Source organism: Monodon monoceros, unplaced genomic scaffold (genome assembly GCF_005190385.1).
Source record: "Monodon monoceros isolate NGI ecotype Baffin Bay Population unplaced genomic scaffold, NGI_Narwhal_1 Super_Scaffold_1, whole genome shotgun sequence".
NCBI lineage: Eukaryota > Metazoa > Chordata > Mammalia > Artiodactyla > Monodontidae > Monodon > Monodon monoceros.
This window is the reverse complement of record NW_021703765.1, coordinates 2,170,468-2,191,595: the sequence shown is the minus strand read 5'-3', so window position 1 is coordinate 2,191,595 and position 21,128 is coordinate 2,170,468. Positions and strand designations below refer to the sequence as shown.

At 48.8% G+C, this 21,128-nt stretch overlaps 1 protein-coding gene across 1 annotated transcript in view; it reads right to left on the bottom strand.

Moving 5' to 3' along the window:
• The window catches only part of MBP (myelin basic protein), a 108,554-nt gene extending 87,426 nt beyond the window's left edge, over positions 1-21,128 (bottom strand). Inside the window, exon 1 of the mRNA XM_029221878.1 lies at positions 21,018-21,128. The gene's annotated coding sequence lies outside the window, so the exon portion shown is untranslated. The remainder of the gene's footprint in view (positions 1-21,017) is intronic.

The window sequence follows — 21,128 nt, the reverse complement described above, 5'->3', positions numbered from 1 at the left end:
TGTAAATCAACTGTACTCCAATAAAAATATATATATAAATAAAATAAAAGTTACCTCCAAAAAAAAAAAAAAAAGAACTGGTGTATTTGAAACTAAACACAGGCAAAAATAGATAACTTCTTTTCAAGTTCACAGCTTGGACTCTTGGGGTTTTCCAGCCCCGACACAGAGAAGCGAACGCTACCACCTCTGTTCTCACCTGGACAGTAACTCAAGCCCAGCATCCCTTACCTCCTCCCGTTTCCATCTTATTCTCACCCTCCTCAGTCACCTCCCCCGCATGTATTAGGCAAATCCCAACACAATGGTCCCCCCTTCCAGAAAACAAATCTCTAAGGATTTAACCTAAATCAAAATAGTGTGGGACGTGTGAATATTCGGGGGGTTGCTTGTGGACAAAAGGAGAGCTGATCTTGGAGCAAGGGCTTTGAGGCACAGCTGATCTACTCACAAGTTGCGTGCCCTGCTCCTTGGAGAGGGGACGCGTCTTCCAAGCCAGTGTGTTCTGATCAGAACTTTATCACGCCTCAAAGCGCAACTTGAGGGTATACTTGGGAAGACTGTTCATGAACTATTTTAATCACTATTAAAAAAACTGAAGACTACTGGTAACAGAATAGATTGAAATAACAAAAGTCAGGGTCAGACTTTTGAGTGTGTACAGACTTTTTTTCCCTCCTGTCTCAGATTAACAGAATGAGAATTTATATGTGTCATTTCGAGTAGGCAGATTCTAGCCTTAAATGCACAATTCGCGCACCAGCAGGAAAAGAAAGACAAGAAAATCAAAGTGACAATTCTCAGATTAGGGCCCCTCATTAGAGGGATCGTCAGCCCTTGAGGTGTATGCCACAGGCCTGTGGTGAAAATGATGGGCAGTGGACTTGTTTGGGGGTAACTCTGCCCCATTCCGCCGTGGAGAGACGGGAGGGTTGCGTTACGGAAAGAAGGCTGCCCTGGCAGCTGGCCTCCACAGCAAGCTGAAAAGAACCTTCTGCAGACAGAAGAGTTGGACATTTGGAGGTCATCTTCATTTCATTTTTTGCAATTAGTCAAATAGAGAGAGCACGAGGAAACTTCATGTGGAATGCTCCTGGAACTCAGGTTGACTCTGAAGCATCTCCAGGTTATTAAGAAGCTTTTCGTGAAATAATAAGACAGGAGATTGGTGGAAGGGGAAGTGGAGGGCCAGGGCTGGGAGCCTTTAGGATAGACTAGGTTATATCGGGCCTGCCCCATACTCCTTAGGTTGACATTCAATCCCAGATGTGATTTCGAAACAGCCACTGGGATTATTGAAAATTTCCATGTTTTCGTTTCCATCCATACTTTGTGTTATTGGCGCGGGGCGGGGGGGGGCAGTAAAAATTAAGCACGTGAGTGCGGGTTAGTAACCCGGATTCACCGGAACGCAATCCAGTCTCAGCGGCTTGGATCTGTTTTCAACAATGTGCTCCTAATGCAGCTAAGGCCACTCGCATCACTTTGGCGGACACTGTGAAGGAGTCACAGATAAAACCCACGTTGGGTGGAGAGGAGTGTGTGTGAATGGGGAAGCTGAAATGCTGGGGGCATGGGGGTGAAAACACCTTGCTCTGAGCATTTTAACCACCTGCTTTCTACTGGAAGTCCCGACTTCTAGAGTGAACACGGCAGATGAGACCTCGGCCCCAATCCAGGCTCCTGTGGGGTGACCTGGGGCAAGTCACTCCACTTCTCTGAACCTCAGTTTCCTGTCAAGCGGAAGCAATAAAAGCTCCTTCACTGTGCTGGCTGCGGTGAGAATGAAGTAGGGGCTGGTCAGGGTTGGTTGGGGTCAGGGTTAGGGCCTGGGTTGGGGTCAGGGCTGGGGGTCAGGGTTGGGGTCAAGGTTGGGGTCAGTGTTGGGGTCAAGGTTGGGGTCAGGGTTGGGGTCAAGGTTGGGGTCAGGGTGAGCTCTAGGGCTGACGGCTCCTGCCTTTCTCGTCCCTTGCACAGGGTGCCCAGGGTGGGTGGTGATCAGCTGAGAAAACATCTTCTAGCCGTCTAGCTATCTATGATTGCACACCTATTGCAGAGACCTTTACGTGGGTTCCCCTATGTGTGGACATCCGCTCTTAAACTCCCAGGTCAAGAGAGGAGAAAGGGGTGAGCACACCGGTGCCTGAGAAGCCCAGAGGTGATGTCCTACAGGAGCCCATGAGCAACCGCACAGGAAGCAGCGTGACTTCTCCTGTCTCCAGACTAGAGTGGGTGGGGGATGGGCGGCGAGAAGGGAAAAGTGAGGCGGAGACTCAGACCCGTCGGAGGCTGCAGGCACTAACAGGCTAAGCTGCCTATTCCTCCAGTACCTTTGGGTGCATTTTCACAGGCAACGGGGTTATCGTGAAATCTCTGCCTCAGTAGGTTTATTGTGGGAGAGAGAAGGCCTCAATTCAAGTCTCCCTGGATAGAGCTGTAGCCCCCAGAGCATCCTACCGCCTCCCAAAACCCTCGGAAATGGGAGGGGATCACCGTGGGCAGTGCTGACCTCTGGGCTGGGAGGAGCGTCAGGGCGGTAACCCGCGAGGTCACACGCGTGATGGGGCGGGGTTCCTCGTGGTGTCTGCGCTCACTGTTCGTTTGGGCTCATTAGGAACCAACCTGTCTGGTTGTACTTATGTCCATGTTCCAGGAAACGGTCACAGGTGTACTTTTCTCACAGACTTACAGTTCTTCAGGCTTTGGTTTCATAAGATTCTGCAGATCGTACAAGAGTTTTGTTTTTTATTTTTCGTGCTCAGCGTCCGTGTTCCTAAAAGCAACCCTAAAATTGATGTTTTTATGGAGATACGGGGTTAGTTTATCCCTTAGTTACGGAATTATAGGAATAACCCTGTATGCTTTATTCCCATTTTACAGTTGAGAAAGTAAAGTTTAGAAGACTCATCTAGGTAGGAATATAACACCGCCTCTAGGAATATATCATAGGTAAAAATAGGGATCAGCTGGACGTTTTTTACATTATGAGTATGTCTTACGTGGAAACAAGTGTTCCAGTAGGTCTAAGATGTCACCCATTTCTAGATTATTAATCAACATTGATAAAGAGAAGGCTTTGCTCTAACAAGCACCCTTGAGAAAACAGCTGCACTACAATAACTTATTCTTCATAAACACCTGTACGTGGATACACAAGGTGAATAAGGAAAATGACAGCGACTCTCTTAATTTCCTGCCTCATGTCTTGCCATAACAGCTGGTGAAAAGTGTATGCAAGGAATTATTTGGGTTTTAATTCCATGCCTGCCAATTACTATTTACTGAAGAGCTTAGAAATTTAGTTCTCCGAGCTTCTGACTTCTCATCTGTAAAATCGGATGCTAATACCTGCAGTGCGTTCATTCCTACTGAGGCATTCAATAAGGTAACAGACTCGAAATCCCCTGGCCCCTGACAACCCATTCACAACATAAGGGCCTTCTCTTCCCTTCCTTAGAGAATGGCTTGTATGTTACATAAGGCACCGACCGCAGAATGAGACGAATAAGGAGTTAATTATGATCCCGAAGGGCTGATCATCCACAGATATCGTAACTGTCAAAGTTCAACTTTCTTGTAATAAAAATGTTCAGTGAATATATTGCTTCATGATCAGTAGAGAGCCAGAGGGCAATTTGTCTTTCTCATCTGTCTCGGGTGCAATTTTTCATGTACAGTAGCTTAATTTTTTTCTCTGTCCTGTTTGCACTTGTGTATGTGTGAATATTGACAGTACAAACACCAGCAGGATGGCATCTGTGGGGAGGGGCTGAGAAGGATCCAGGGGCTGAGGTCACCCTGGGTCACAGAGACGGGTCAGGTGAGAAACCGCAGGAGCATTGAGCCCATGGTCAGTGTTTTAACATCTACCCACTGAATCCATGTACAGTCATCCCGGACAAGAGGTGGATTAATGTGTACTTTTGGCAGCAGAATTAAAATTCTGCTACTACCAGGGCGGTAACTTTTGCTTCTCTGCTTTTGCAAATCACTAAAGCAATGTTTTCAAAATTCCATGTACTTTGCCATTAACCCTTAACGGAGCCGTAGCTTTTTACCAGGCTTTAAGGGTAAATGAACTTCACTGTTATTACTACTGTTACACTTTGTACTTAACCCCTTAGCTGGACCCAAAGGGCTCTCAGCCTCTAGTTACTGGTGAATTACATGCTGAAGGGGCTCCGTGGGACCTTGGGGATGAAATATACCAACTGCCAGGGTCGGCTGAGGAACCACCAGGCACTTATGAGCATGGTTTATGTTTGGAGGTGGCCTAACCATACCTTCTAGAAGAATGAACAGTAAGACAGAGACGCTTGGGGATGTGCACCAGCCAGAAAGGGCTGCTTTAACCTCTGAGCTGAGGGGAACCTGGAGAGTTTGACTGATCGAGGGAGTGAGACAGGGTGTCCCCGGAATGGAATAACTGAACAAGGTAATGAAACAGGAGATGGTGAACATTCCAAAGGGGCACCCTCATTTCCTTCCTGGGAGCCACTAAATGCGAGACCGAATGAACCTGCTGCTGAGCTGCTGAAGGGCACTACCTCCCCACCCCCCACCCCCCGACCAGCCAGGGAACCCAAGGCTGGTGGCAGATGGCTTCCTCCAGGCCGCCCTTCCGCGGCGGGTATGGTTTGTCACAGGGTGTGGACCCTGCCCATCGTCCCCGCAGAGACCAAACTGATACCACCAGCCCTAAAAGGCGGGCGGGGGCAGCACAGAGCTGGAAGGACAGACAGTGGGACTCTGCTGCTTTGCCTTTAAACAAAACCCAGAGAGCAAATGTGGAAGAGCAAGGAACTCACATATAAAACAAGGACCTGAGAGAGAAGCCTGAGACTAAATGAAAGACCATCCCTTCAGCCTCCTCACTGTTTCTCTCCCTCTTCCTCCCCCACCCGCCTCTATTCTTCTGTCTCTTTCTCCACCAGGGCCCAAGCGTTTACGCCTGGTTTCTGTAGACAATCATTTTTATTTCTCACGTCAAAAACGTTCTTGTAACACTCTGTGTTCAGAACATAGTAAACAGCTACCAACATCACCAAAGCAACCACCCCCAAAATAAACACACATACACGCATGTGCACAAGACAAAAAGAAAGACCATTTTACGGCTGGAACAGGGTGTGGGAAGCTTAAGAAGCCACACCGAGTTTCAGGAACGCATGTGACAGCTGACCTGGGAGAGCTTCAGGCTCTCCCCAAGCTCCCTCCCGCCCTCTGGCTTACAGCACACAGACCACCCACGCCACACGTCACCGGTCGGTCGGTCGATATGGCCAACTCGACATTGAACCTGAAGAAAGAGTCTGCTTTCCTGTCCCACCCAATGTACCTCACAGACCTTATCACAGTTCTCTGAAAGCAAACCACCCCTTCCCCACGTGAGGACACAGTGCAGAGATGCTGGCTGTGATCCAGGAACTGGGTTCCCACCAGACACTGAATCTGCCGGCACCTGATCTTGGACTCGCACCTCCAGAACTGTGAGAAATCAATGTCTGCTGTTTACAAGCCCCCGGTCTGTGGTTTTCTGTTACAGCAGCCTGAGTGGCCTAAGACAGCTCATAATGCGCTGAGAAGGACGGGGTAGAAGTTCACTTCAGAAGTCTATGTCTATCCTAGAAAAAGCTTCTCCAAGACAGTGAGGTGGGATCTGGCCCCCCAACAGTCCTCAGGACCCCAAACTGCGCTGGTGTCCTGACGGCGTTTACAAACAGACCCAAACACCCAATCTGGACTCACACGGAAAGCGTCAGAAGAAATCAGCCTCTAGATTTTGGGGGCCGGGAATTTTTGCTTTGGGTTATCACATAATATTCATAAGCTAGTTATCACCATCCTTTGTTTTCCCCAGGCTTATCAGATTTACAGTGCAGAAGAACACTGCCTAAAAGTTGTCAAAAATCATTTAGAAAGAAAATTACAGAACTGCAGATGGATGGGGTTGGTTGGAGTCTGGCTGTGGTCCCTTGAGCCTGGTCCTCGGGGCATCAGCTGGCTTTGTAGATAAAGCCATTACCAAAATGGGCAGCAAATGACGTTCTGGAGTTCCGGTCCGGGCTTCACCTGCTTTGAGGGATGAATGAACGCCCCCTGCCTCTTTCCTCTCTGCGTTTCTATACCTGCCTCCCCGGGGTCTCCATCACGTACCCTAGAACATCTGTAATTAGTCACAAAACCCACACCAGCTCTGTGCAGAAAACTCCAGAGAGAGTGGCTGGGAAGGTTAATCTAAGAAAAGGACAGGGAAATAGTGGGACCTGAACCACGCTCAGAGCCCCGCTGGATTATGGGCAGTACGGTAACTAAGGGCAGCTCCCTGGAAAGAGGTCAGGAGCAAACTCTGGATTGAGTCCAGGGCACATTTTTCAGACTCTCCTTCAGCACAAGTCATGAAAGCAAATGAAGTTAGGTCTCAGAGATTTCGGACTCTGTGATGATTGTACCACATGAGCCCACACGGAAATGACACCTGGGACCTTTTCTACCTTCATGAACAAATGTGTGTTCGGTTTTTTTTTTTTTTTTTGCGGTACACGGGCCTCTCACTGCCGTGGCCCCTCCTGCCGCGGAGCACAGGCTCCGGACGCGCAGGCTCAGCGGCCACGGCTCACAGGCCCAGCCGCTCCGCGGCATGTGGGATCTTCCCGGACCGGGGCACAAACCCACGCCCCCCGCATCGGCAGGCAGACCCCCAACCACTGCGTCACCAGGGAAGCCCCAAATGTGGTTTTTAAAAAAAGGGTGTGAGGGCTTCCCTGGTGGCACAGTGGTTAAGAATCTGCCTGCCAATGCAGGGGACACGGGTTCTAGCCCTGGTCCGGGAAGATCCCACATGCCGCGGAGCAACTAAGCCCGTGTGCCACAACTACTGAGCCTGCTCTCTAGAGCCCACGAGCCACAACTACTGAGCCCACGTGCCACAACTACTGAGCCTATCCTCTAGAGCCTGCGAGCCACAACTACTGAGCCTGCGCTCCTAGAGCCCATGCTCCGCAACAAGAGAAGCCACCGCAATGAGAAGCCCGTGCATCACAACGAAAAGTAGCCCCCGCTCGCTGCAACTAGAGGAAGCCCGTGCGCAGCAACAAAGACCCAACGCTGGCAAAAATAAATAAAATTTTTTTTTAAAAAAGGGTGTGAAAACTTGTCCAGGTTTTAACCTACCTTCACATTAAAATTTAATTTCCCATCCCACATTTTATTTTGGTGTTACTAATCCTATGTAAAAAATACCTGTGTAAATAGTGTTAGGACTAGTATGTAATGTGGCTTTAAACACGGCATTTCACTGCCTTTTCAGAAAGGCTGTCTGCCAGGTCAGCACCTCTATGTCCTCCTTCCTTTCACATAACAATTTCCAAACAACGTCTGAAATGAATCAGGCTAGCTTTTTTTTTTTTTTTTTTTTTTTGCTGAGCCACACAGCATGAGGGATCTTAGTTCCCCAACCGGGGGACAAACCCAGGCTCCTTGAAGTGGAAGGGCAGAGTCTTAACCACTGGACCGCCAAGGAAATTCCAGGCTAGCTTTTAATATCTGGTTTAAAGACTTCTCTCTTCAAAAATAAGTCTTGGGGCTTCCCTGGTGGCGCAGTGGTTGAGAGTCCGCCTGCCGATGCAGGGGACACGGGTTTGTGCCCTGGTCCGGGAAGATCCCACATGCCGCGGAGCGGCTGGGCCCGTGAGCCATGGCCGCTGAGCCTGCGCGTCCGGAGCCTGTGCTCCGCAACGGGAGAGGCCACAACGGTGAGAGGCCCGCGTACCACACACAAAAAAAAATAATAAGTCTTGACATACAGAGATAATGACGGAATAAAAGAATCATCGTCTGCCTTTTAAAAGGGACAGCGCCTTCCCTAGAGCTGTATAAAACGATGCATCGAAGGTAGAGATGCATTAGGCCTGACTCTGAAATATATTTTATCCTCTTTCTATTTCTAGGAAGACAACGGCAGCTGGGGATTCCACGTCATAAATCCCTGGTCTCAGCTAGTCCAAGGCTATCACGTTTTCAGAAATCCGAAAGAACCAGAATGAAAACAACCAAAGCACACCCTGCCCTCCTACCACATCAAGAGAAACCTAGCTCCTAAAATATGAGAGTCATTTTTGTTTATTTTATTAAGTTCCTGCTTTATCTGGTCTTGTACGGCAACCCAGGGAGCTGAATAAATCATGTCCCACGTTCTCCTGGGTGCTGAAGAACAGACTGGGGCAAATGACTTCGGCAAAATTCAGACCCTCACGTCCATCAGCTGGATGGTGATGATTAGGGTCAGTGGAAGCAGCCATCTAGGGGTGCAGCAAACAGCACCCCTGAGCGCCACGCAGATGACGTGAGGCGAGGGAAACCTATTCACCTGTCCCAGAACGTAAGTGCGGAATGGAACATTTAACCCCGTATAAACTGAACGTGATCGGAACCAGAGAACAGAGCTACTGCTGTGAAAAGCCATGTGGGGAAGGTGGGCATCCTGGAAACAGGGTGAGGGAACTGCCCTGAAGGAGCCATCCATCCTAACCCTAACCCCAGCCAGGAATTCCGGGAAGAGCCCAGAGAATTCCCAGACAGGCTGCAGGGGAGGCACAGGGCTGCTGGGGGGATTAGAAGCAGCTACTGGGTCCCCCCGCCCTGCCAGCACAGCCCCCTCATCGGGAAACCTGAGTTTTGTTTATACATCTAGCAGTGTGTTCAGCAAATGTTGGGCCTTGGGAAGCCTATCTGTGGATCCCTGAGCTCCCTAATAATACCATACAGCACTTTCAGGGCCCCAGACGCATCTGTTTTATGTGGGTGCATCGGAAAGGCACGGTGTGGCCTTCTGCCCATCCTAGAGAATGAGAGAATTTTAAAGAATCAATTGTGCGTTTGCTCTATTTGGGAAGCCTGCCACACAGCTCTGTGTTTTTTGCTTTCAAAGCAAGTTTAGCAAAAATGTTAGGTTCCAACTAACCAAGAAACCAGGATGGAGACGATGCATATCCCTAAATATTCCTTGTCAGATACGCTAGCGCTCACAGGCAGGAAAGAAAATGTCACCCTCTAAATGGAGTATCAAAAACAAACGATAATACAGTGTGAAGTAAGCCAGAAAGAGAAAAACAAATACCGTATGCTAACACATATATATGGAATCTAAAAAAAAAGGTTCTGAAGAACCTAGGGGCAGGACAGGAATAAAGACGCAGACGTAGAGAATGGACTTGAGGATATGGGGAGGGGGAAGGGTAAGCTGGGACGAAATGAGAGAGTGGCATGGACATATATACACTACCAAACGTAAAGTAGATAGCTAGTGGGAAGCAGCCGCCTAGCACAGGGAGATCAGCTCGGTGCTTTGTGACCACCTAGAGGGGTGGGATAGGGAGGGTGTGAGGGAGGGAGATGCAAGAGGGGGGAGATATGGGGATATACGTATATACATATAACTGATTCACTTTGTTATACAGCAGAAACTAACACACCATTGTAAAGCAATTATACTCCAATAAAGATGTTAAAAAAGAAAATCCGCCTGCCAAATGCAGGGGCACGGGTTCAAGCCCTGGTCCGGGAAGATCCCACATGCCGCAGAACAACTAAGCTCCGTGTGCCACAACTACTGAGCCTGCGCTCTAGAGCCCACGAGCAACAACTACTGAAGCCAGCGCACCTAGAGCCCGTGCTCCACAAGAGAAGCCACCACAATGAGAAGACTGCACACCACAACGAAGAGTAGCCCCCGCTCGCCACAACTAGCAAAAGCCGGCACGCAGCAAGGAAGACCCAATGCAGCCAAACATAAAAATTAATTAATTAAAAAATAAAAATAATAAAAAAATAAGAACATATCATCAGTATAGAACGTTATTTTCCATGAGTCATTCTTCAAACATAAAGTCAGTTTATCAGTGAAATATAGTTTCTTGATCGTGTTAAAGTGGATGTCTGTGAGCACGGGCAGGTGCGTTCAGGTAAATCTGTGTCACCAAGACACACATCGGGCACTCCGCACGCATTTCTGTCTTTCACTGAGCAGTGGGCCTCATCACTTGGAGCTCATTAGACTACACACTCATGGGCCTGGGCCCTGAGGTTGTGGTGTGGTGTCCAGAGCCCCGGGCCTAGGACTCTGCATTTAATGAGTATTCTGGACAACACGCATGCAGGTGGCTGGCAGACCACCAGGGGATCGTTAGGCGCCATCCCAGTCCACAGCCCCGTGGAAGGCTCGGAGCCAGGCACTGGCCACGGCAGACACTTCGCTGGGGCGCTGGGTATCCTGCCCCCCAGCCAATCCCGGCCCTGCAGCCGTCTGCACTGATTCGGGCAGGTATCCAATCAGACTCCGGATGGAGGTGAGCGCCATCTAGCTTTCCTTCCTCGCTGGTTAGTCTGGTGGCTGGTGTAGGCGAGGCCGAGGAACTTTTTGCTCCTGGGGCTGCGGTGACAGACGCTGCTAACTGCAGGGGCGGGTCGGATGTGGCCTGCAGGGAGATCCTCTGTCGCCTGACACCCCAAAAGGCGGGGCCGACACTTGTGGGCGCTGCTATCAGTGGTGAACAAGGCCAGCACAAGCGCTCTCTTTACTCAAAACATCGAGGATGGGGCCACCAGGCTCCCCACCCTCTGACAAAAATCAAACCCTCACCTGCTTCCACCCTCCTGCCCCCAGGTCCCATGAAACAAAGGGAAATCTGACTGCAGGAGTCACTCTCTGAAATAAACATTTCAGAAAACCAAATGACAGTGAGCCATGTCACTCCAGTGGCTCTGCCTGCCTCTCCAGCCATGACTCATAGGAAGCCTCAGTCCAGCCGGGGAGCCGCTGGTCATAGGGCCGGGCAGACCCCAGGGGCCCCTGAGCTGAGCTGCAGCCCTCACCAGCGGGGACCCTGGGCTGCCACGGAACCCTCAGTACTCAGATGTCGCCTGCAGGGCGCAGGGCATGGCCTGGCACTCCCTGCAGGTCACTCAGAGCTGCCGTCAGCGTGGTCAGCACTGAATGTTGACCACCGATCAGAGCAAAACCTGATGTAAAATGCAACCAAGTCAACTCACTTTCAGAAGAAGCATCAACACCAGTCTCTGTTTTCTAGATGGTTTTCACAGTGGGGAGGTATAAACCAAACCCAAGCCTAATTACTATGTAGTCAGAATCAGCATGATGTTAAAAACCCATGTGTTCAGTAAAACATACTGAATGGCTCTTGCAACTCTTTTTGCATTTCAAAATTTACAACACATACCAAGGAAAACAACTGCCAAGGGGGTCTGAGCAGAAACTCATTTCCTGTAAAAAGCTGCGGTTTGGGGCCTCAGAGAAGCTCCCTCACACTCTGGAGGGCGTCACCCCCCTTGTCACCAGCTATCAGCCACTGACCCCTTTTCAAAACCAGCATCAGTTTTGATGTGAGGCATCACATCACCACTAAAAGAAACGCCGTTCTTGCGTATTTTCATAGCAATTCTTTCCTTTAAAAAGGAGCTCATTTTAAAACAAAAGCCCCTGGGCTTCCCTGGTGGCGCAGTGGTTAAGAATCCTCCTGCCAATGCAGGGCACACGGGTTCCAGCCCTGGTCCAGGAAGATCCCACATGCCGCAGAGCAAGTAAGCCTGTGCGCCACAACCACTGAGCCTGCGCTCTAGAGCCCGCGAGCCACAACTACTGAGCCCATGTGGCACAACCACTGAAGCCCACGCGCCTAGAGCCCGTGCTCCGCAACAAGAGAAGCCACCGCAATGAGAAGCCCGCGCACCGCAACAAAGAGTAGCCCCCGCTCGCCGCAACTAGAGAAAGCCCGCGCTCAGCAACGAGGACCCAGTGCAGCCAAAAATAAAAATAATAATAATAATAAAAAGCCCCTGGTTTTTGATTGGTCCCCAGCACTCGTGACCAGCTTGGGGACAAGGCCTGGGGCTGGCCGGGGCCCAACGCCCCTCCCACCCGGGGGACACTGACTTGAGACAGTGCAGCCTGCCACAGGTGTAGGGACGACTGGATTTGGAAATGTGCTCTGAGAGCTCAGGAGCACAGGGTGAGCGTTGCTGGCCATCACACATGTCGCTGGACAGAGCAGAGGACGCCCTGGGCTTCACACGACCCCCCAGATCTGCTGAGTGCCGAGAACTCACGTTTCCTCACCTGTAACAGGGTGAGGATGTCGTTCGATTCAGAGGGTTGCTGGGGAACAGACCTTACCTGGCTCCCCAGTCGGCGGGGGCAGGAGGGCCTCCACCTTCTGGGCAGACCGTCTTACCCCAGGATGCTGACAGGGCCTGTCCAGACATCATCACTGCATTTATTCTGTGTCCCTTTAGAAAATGAGTCTGTCTGGAAACAGACTCACAGACAGAAAACAAACTTACGGTTACCGAAGGGGAAAGAGGGTGGGGAGATAAATTAGTAGGAGTTTAGGATGAGCAGATACACATGACTATATTTAAAATAGGTAAACAACAAGGCTCTACTGTGTAGCACAGGGAACTCTACTCAATATTTTTTAATAACCTATAAGGGAAAAGAATCTGAAAAAGAATATGTCTATATATGCATAACTGAATCACTTTGCTGTACACCAGAAGCTAACACAACACTGTAAATCAACTCTACTTCAATTTAAAAAAAAGAAAGAAACTGAAAACCATATAAAGAGAAAGAAAGAAAATAAGTCTGTCTGAGTGGTGGGAGAGATCAGTTAGGCTTCTTAGTGGGTTTTAGCTACATCATTATATACATATATATATATATATATATATATATATATATATATATACACACGCACGTTTGAAGCAACAGATATCACATGGAAATAAACTCCTGGGTTGAGAAGTTCAGAGGATTAAAGCTCAGGCATAACTGCATTTGGCGAAGGAGGGGTAGTTCTTACTGTACAAGATGCTGCTCTAACGTGCAAGGCTGCCAACCCCACACCAGCCGTCACGTGCGGACTCCAGCCGTGAGCACGTGGGGTGTGTGTGTGTGTGTGTGAGTGTGTCGGGGTGACCACCTTCCAGGCCCTCAGCTGCCTCTGGGACCCATCTTTCCACGCTCTGTATATTAGTCTCTAATATAGAACGAAGCATGAAATTTGGTTAATCACTTACTGTGAATAAAACCTCATTTTCCTTCTCTCACCTTGGAAAAAGGGTGAGCTGAATGTTAGCCCCCTCACTCTTAAAGAAAGTGAAATGATTCTACAGGAAATCAATTACAGACCCTTCCTCGGCCACCGCAGCGTCCTTGCACTTGCCTGTGGCCAGTGGCCCCTGTAGACCAGTCGCTGGCCCGCAGACACTGGTGCCGACACCGCGAGTCTGGAGGGGGTGAGTGGAAGGGAGCAGAGGCCCCCTGGGCCGGGGAGGCTGTCCGGTGCTCACGGGAGGGGGACCTGTGGACTTGCGGACGCATCCAGGGCCAGGGAGGAGCGAGAAGGGAGGCCCTGGTTTGCTGACCTCTATTTAAAACACGCTGAACGGTACTTAGAGGCCAAACTTATGCACATGAGGGACTCAGGAAAAATTCAGGCAGCAAAGAAGGAAAACCAGCTGGGTCCCAATGCGCTAGTTCCCCCTCATGTCCTTCATGTTCACGCAGATGCAAATGGTTCTTAAAAGAAAGACAGCTGATCGCAAGTTGAATTCACAGGCTGAAAGCAGGGCCAGGCGTGGCGCCCAACTTCCCCCTCCCCCCGCCCCCCGAAATCTCAGCCCGTGGCTGGTTCACAGGGCACAGCTCTTTTTCTAAGATCACCCTACTTAACTCCGCTTCTAGTTTTCCTTGTTTGTACCCCGTTTACAAATGATGATGGGGACAAGGGAAGTTCCCCAAATCTCTTTTTCTTTGCTCCTGCTTTCACCTAATTTTAGTAACTTTACCCCAACCTACTTCCAGGTTCTTCTTTGAGGCTATTAATCTTCCCAGCTTTTCCACCATTTCATCTTCTTTAGTGTCATACCCCCAGACTTGGCACTGGCTTCTTTATTGTTAACATAAGTGATTCATTATTGCAAACAAAAGGTACAGAAAAAAAATACACAGCTGGCTTAACTTTTCCCTCAAAAAAAGTGACACATTCCTTTCTTTGTTTAAAATCTCAAAATGTTTCAGAAATAAAACAAATTCCCTTCCCTTCATACAAATCCATCCTTCCTCAGACACAGGTAAGCAGCTTCCTGAGGTTGATGGATAGCCCACTTTGCGTGATTTCTGTATTTATTTCATCTCTGTGTGATCACGACAGGTAGTGTGTTCTTTTGTGTATTTAAAATTTTTCAGTAAATAGGATGATACTGTATTTATTCATCTGTAACTTGGCTGCTTTCCATTCAATCTATTGCTTTGATTTTGACCTGTATTGAGACCTGACCCCACACCGCACGGAGCCTGGCAGAGCTCCACCTTGAACCTCAGCTCTCTTTCTGGGAGCCGTCAACCAGCCAACCCTTTCCACATTTTGTTCACTTTTTGACCTGATCTTGGACACACAAAATCTCGATTCAATAAACATTTAAACCATTTGAAAGAAAATACGTGGGCACAGCTAAAATAGTGCTGAGAGGGAAATTTATAGGACTAAAATGCTGACACTGAAAAGAGGAAAGGTACTCAAATCAATAATCTAAGTTCTGGGCTTCCCTGGTGGCGCAGTGGTTGAGAGTCCGCCTGCCGATGCAGGGGACGTGGGTTCGTGCCCCGGTCCGGGAAGATCCCACATGCCGCGGAGCCTGTGCGTCCAGAGCCTGTGCTCCGCGACGGGAGAGGCCACAACAGTGAGAGGCCCGCGTACTGCAAAAAAAAAATAATAATAATCTAAGTTCTAACTGATGAAACGAAAAAACCAAACCAAACCAAAAAACCTAAATATATCCAAAGAAAGTAGAAGGAAGGAAATAGTAAAGAACAGAAACCAATGAAACCGAAAACAGGAAAATAGAGAAAAATCAATTAAACAAAGAGCTAGTTCTCTGAAAAAAAAATCAGTAAAATGGATCATGCTCTAGCAAGATGCTCACATAAAAGGAGAGAAGACAGAAATCATCACTATCAGGAATAAAACTAGGGAAATCGCTACAGATCCTGTGGCGTGAAAAGGATAATAAAGGATTCTGTGAACAACAGTGCACTCATAAATTCTACAGTTGACAAGAAATGAACCAATTCTTCGAAATCCACAAACTACCAAGATTCAACCAAGATGAAATACATAACTTGAATAATCTTACAACTATTAATGAAACTGTATGTGTAATTAGAAAATGCCCCTCCAAAGAAATCTCCAGCCCCAGATGGTTTCACTGGAAATTTCTACCAAACATTTAAAGAAGAATTAATGCCATTTTTACATAAACCCTTTCAGAAATTAGAACAGGAGGGAACACTTCCCAGCTCATTTTTATGGGGCTCATATTACCCTGATATCAAAACCAGCAAAGACTGTACAAAGAATGAAAACCACAGACCAATCTCTCTCATGAAGTTAGAAGCAAAAATCCTCAACAAAATACTAGCAAAGTGAATCCAGCAACATATAAAAAAATTATACAGATGACCAAGTGGAATTTATTTCAGACATGCAAGGGTGGTTCAACACCGACGTGAACCTTAATCAGTATAATCCATCATACTAACAGGTTAAAGAGGAAAAATCACAGGAGCCTGTCAACTGACTGAAAGAATATTTGACAAAATCCGAGACCCATTCATGACAAAACCTCTCAGCAAGTTAGGAATAGAGGGGAACTACCTCAATGTCATGAGGAACTTCTACAAAGACCCTATAGCTACATCATACTTAGTGGCGAAAAAGTGAATGCTTTACCCTTCTGATCAGGAACAAGGCAAGGATGTCCACTCCTGCAACTCTTCTTCAACAGAGCACTGGAAGTACCAGTGCAACACAACAAGAAAAAGAAACTAGAAAGGATAGAGATTGGAAAGGAAGAAGTAACACTTTCCCATTTACAGGTAACATGACGGTCTGCATGGATATCACAAGGAAATCTACCCCCGAAATCTAGACACTTAGTGAGGGAGTTGGGCAAGGTCGCAGGACACAAGGTCAGCACACAAAAATCATCCACATTTGTGTAAACTAACAACACACATGTAGAAACTGAAGTTAAAAACATGACAGTATTTAAAAATAACTCAAAAAAAGAGAAATATTTAGGTATACTCTTAAAAAAACCCCACAGATTCAGAATCTATACGCTGAAAATTACAAAATACCGATGAAAGAGACAAAAGCACATCTAAATAAACAGAGACAACCTGTGATCACAGCGTGGAAGACTCCACACGGTAAAACCGTTAATTCTCCCCAAGTCCATCTATAGATTTGGAATATGAAATTCCTATAAAAAATCCACCAAGGGTTTTGTAGACACAAACAAGCTTATTCTAAAACATATGGAACGGTGCAGGAGCCAGCACAGCTAACAGGATTTTGATAAAGAAAGAAGGGGAAGGACTCACGCTACCTGATGGTAAGGTTCACCCTCCAGCCACAGAAATCAGCACAGTGTGGTCCTGGTGCAGCAACAGACACCTTGATCAAGGGAACAGATCAGGGAAACCAGAAATAGACCCACACAGATATGGGGACACGATTTTTGACAAAGATGCAAAAGCAATTCTATGGGCGAAGGATCATCTTTTCAACAAACAGTCCTGGAGCAATTCGACATTCCTAGATAGGCACAAAAACCAAACCAAACCAAAACCCTCCACCTAGACCTCACTCCTTATACAAAATTAACTGGAAATGGACAACAGACTTCAGTGTGAAAGGTAGAACCATAAAACACGTAGGGGGAAATAAAAAGGAGAAAATCTTCCAGACTCAGGCTAGGTGACGGGTTCTTGCATTTCACACCCAAATCACAATCCATAAAAGGAAAACATTAATAAACTGGATCTCATCGAAATGAAAAACTTTCTTCCTGCAGAAGACTCTGTGGAGAGGTAGAAGTCAAGCTAAACTGACAGAGTAACTGCAAACCACAACCAGGAGCCGTATTCAGAACATACAAGGAACTAACGAGACCGAACAACCCAATCAGAAAAAGGGCAAAGATGAGAACAGGCTGCTCGTTGAGAGGATGTGCAGAGGGCAGAGGCACACACGGAAAGATGGGCATCATTATCCGTGAGAGAAACGCAGACTAAAATCACGGTGAAGTTATCGCCGCACACCTGTTACAGGCTCAAATAAAAAACAGTGACGGTGCCAAAGGCCGTCGTGGAGATCCTGTATCACTCACACCTGGCTGGTGGGATGTAAAACGGTGCAGCCGTTCTGGAAGAGAGGAGGGCAGTTTCTCATGAAATGGAATACGTGTTTGCTATTTGACTCAGCAATGGCGCTCTTGCTTGGGCATTTATCCCAGAGAAATGAAAACTGTGTTCACACAAAAACCTGTACGTGGACGGTCACAGCGGCTTTACTCAAATAGCCCCAAACTGGAAACCCTCAAAGGGCAAATGCTTAAAGCCAAAACACTATGGGAGCGGGGTGGGCATCCATTCCCCGGAATACCACTCATCAATAAAAAAAGAACAAGCTATCAGTATACTCAACGACTTGGAGAGATCTCAAGAGAACTGCAGTCAGCGAAAAAAGCCAGTCACAGAAGGTTGCATGACTCTACTTAAATAGCATTCTTGAAATGATGAAATTATAGAAAATGGGGAACGGATTAGTGGTTGCCAAGGGCGTAGGGAGGGAGAAGGGGGAAGTTGGTTGTGGCCATAAAGGGCAGCCCTCGGGAATTTGTGATGGAGCTGTCCCTACCTGAGGTGAGCGGTCACACGATTGTACATGTGTGATAAAATTACATAGAACTACACACAGACACACACACGTAAACTAGCGAAATCTGACATCTCAACACAGCTGATGGATTGTACCAATGTTAATCTCCTGGATTACTGCTATTGTCTATAGTTTTGCAAGATGTTAGGAAGCATATATGGATCTCTCTCTATTATTTCTCATAATTGCATGTGAATGTACAATTATCTCAAAATAAAAAGTTTTAAAAAATTGCTTCCATGAGCAACCTTTGTATGTGCCCTATGCACTCAGACCAGGTTCTCCCTAGAGGGTGAACTTTGGAGTGAAATCACGAGGTCATAGGGAATGTCCGTCATCAGCTTTCCTGGATTCTTCTCTGAAGTGTCTGTTTTTATTTACACTCCTACTCACAATAATGTGAGTTCTCACTTCTCTACATCTTCCTCGGTACTTGGTATAGTCAGAATTTAAAATTTTTACCAGTATGATGGATACGAAAAATTATCCCATTTGACGTGATTTTTGACTCCCTGGGAACTAGTGGGTTAAACACCTTTTCATATTTTACTAGCCCATCTGGGTTTTCTCTTCTAGGCCAGGCTGCTCAGCCACATCTTTTTCTATTGGGCAGTTTGTTTTATATTGCTGAATTTTAGAATGTTTGATACATCCCAGATACCTCACCTAAGTCTGTTTATCCTCATTCTCTAGGCATCCATCTTTTTTTTTTTTTTTTAATAATAGAGCCTCACACTTACTCAGAGGTGTTCACAGAGTCCAGATCCATATTTATGAATTGTTAGCAATTACTGACTCTGAGACTTTGCTTAAAGCTTCAGAATATGCACTGTTCCCTATTCCTGGTTGCAGCGTGAGCTCTGGATGTGGCCTCAGATCACGCCTGCGAGCTGCAGCCTCCTGTCTGGTCGGCCTCTCCAGCCCCAATTCCTTGTGATAAGTCACTCTTGTGCATCTCCCAGTGATTCCGTTTCTCTGGCTAAAGCCTGACAGCTACATGTTTAGGTGGAGTTTGAATTCCGCTCATCTCTGCTGAATGGGACCACCAGGGTCTCCCTGTGTATAATTACTGTTGCTTTAACCTCACCTCCTGGGGCCCCAAACTCAGGCTGATTTAAGCTTCCTTCAGTGGCTCTCACGGACCAGCAGAAGTGTCTTCCCGCTTAATGACTACTTACTAAAAAGCGTACTGAGGAATTACAGAACCGTCTTTCCTCCTTTACTGTCAACTTTACTGAGGAAGTTAAGGAAAAGATGACTAACAGAGACCTGACAGCAGCCTGCGAGGCTAATCAACCTGAAAAGGAAGCATATTTTGTTGGGCGTGGCCGCTCATTAGCGGTGGAATTTTAACAGACAGAGAAGTGGAAGGTAGCCCTGTGGGTTTTTTAAGGCGTCCTACTTGCCCTGCAGGGCAGCAACAAAGGGCTGGTGGCAGGTTCCCAGAACTGAGTCCTTGGGCACCCTGGGTGTCTCCATGCCTTGGTTTCCTAGTCAGTAAAAATGAGGGTACTGATAGGGTGGTTATATCAAATGAGGGGATCCCAGGGCACCCCACCTATCAGTGAGGTGATGCATTGCTCTAAGAAGACAGCCTGGCAACTTGTAAGTGGTCAAAAATGCTACCTGGACACCTGCGTGGAAAAGGCACAGAGATGGTGGCTGATACTGTGTCAAATTTTTAAAGAATCTAAAGAGAAACTAAAAGTCAAACAACAAAAGGTTTCTAAAGTGGATTTGAACCAAACAGCTTTTGTTTAACCCTGAGTTAATAAAGGGAGTTATTTCAGAACAGGTAAACCGTTGGGAGTGACTGTTAGCCAACACTTTACAATAATTTTGAACTGGATTCCCTCCCTTCAGGTTTTGGTTTATCCCACTTAAAAAAAAATACGACGACTGACGGGCACTTCTCCTGGGTTGGGAGAAACACGGCTGTGAGGCTGCGGCCCACCTGCTGGTTCTTTGGGCCCATCCCTCCCTGAAGAGCTGCTCTGTCCCAGGCTCCCGCTGGCTCTGCACCTGGGTCACCACGTCCGAGGAGGCCCCCAGCACTCAGAGGTGGTCCTGCCAGGGAGAAGGGGGGTCAGGACTGAGCCCGATTCAGGGGGGTCCCAGACTTGTGGGTCACTCTGTAAACTATCTCCCTGAGCTGGGGGGCTAAAGTCTTCTCCAAAACCCACAGGTCTTAAATAGGACGCACCCTAAAGTTCCCTCCGTCTGAAAATCTCTCTTTCTAGGCCAGGTGTGGGTATCCCTGGCCAGAACAGCCAGGGGCCCCCCTGCACCGTGTTTACACCTCTCCCAGCACATCCCGGCTGTGGCCCGTGCCTTCCACAGCTGCAGAGGCAAACTGAACAGGCGTTGTCGATTCTCACGTTATAGCATTTGGAAAACAGAGAACCAGGAACCAGAAAGCGCTTATTTCCTGCCAGACTCCTACTGAGATCACCAAAGAAACGCAAACGTGGTTCCCAGCCCCACTCTGCCTTCTGAAAGGAGGTGAAAGGAGACGCTAAAACAAACGAGTCGGTGCCACCAGCAGCCCAAAGGACCCAGAGCCACTGAATGTCAAGGAATCGTGCAGATCACAGGGCACCCTAAGGGCCACCCAACCCGGCGCCGGGCCCAGGGGGCTTCGCGCCCGGGGGCGCCAGGCGCACAGGTGGGCGCAGGTGGGCGCAGGCGGCGCGGCCCGAGCCGGGACGGGCCCCCGGAAGGCGGAAGCCCGGAGAGTCGCCTGTCGCCGCCCTCGGCGCTCAAAAGGAAACTGGTTTTCGGCTCGTGGGGCGGGAGGGGAGAGGGGGGGACGGCAGGAGTCGTCCGCTGGGCTCCAGGTGTGTCATTAAGAAGCACTTTAGGCTGGTGGGGACCCCTGCCTGCCCGAAAGCTCGCCAACAGCGCGCGTTCCCAGCCCGCCCGGGGCGGCCTCCTTGACCTCTGTCACCTCTCACCCGAAACTCTACCCTCACCCCCTCCCACGCTCTGCCCGCGACCCCGGCCGCTGGGCCCGGCCGAGCCCACACCTGGACACCCGTTGGGGACAGCCCCGCCGCTCTGGCTCGGCGTCTACACCCGCGCCCACCTCTCGCAGGGCGGCCGCCCGGCTGCCACCTGCCGCCACCTGCGCCGCCGCCCCGGGGCAGCCCCGCGGCCGGGTCCCCGCTCCGAGGGCGCAAAGGGGCCCTCCCGCCCCCGGCGAGGGTCACCCACCGTGCTGCGCTCGCCGCTCCCAGGACGAGGGCGCCGCGGGGTCCAGGCCGCCTCCTCGCCGCGCGGGGCCCAAGCGCGCGGGGTCCCGGGGCGCCGGCGCCGCCTTCCGGG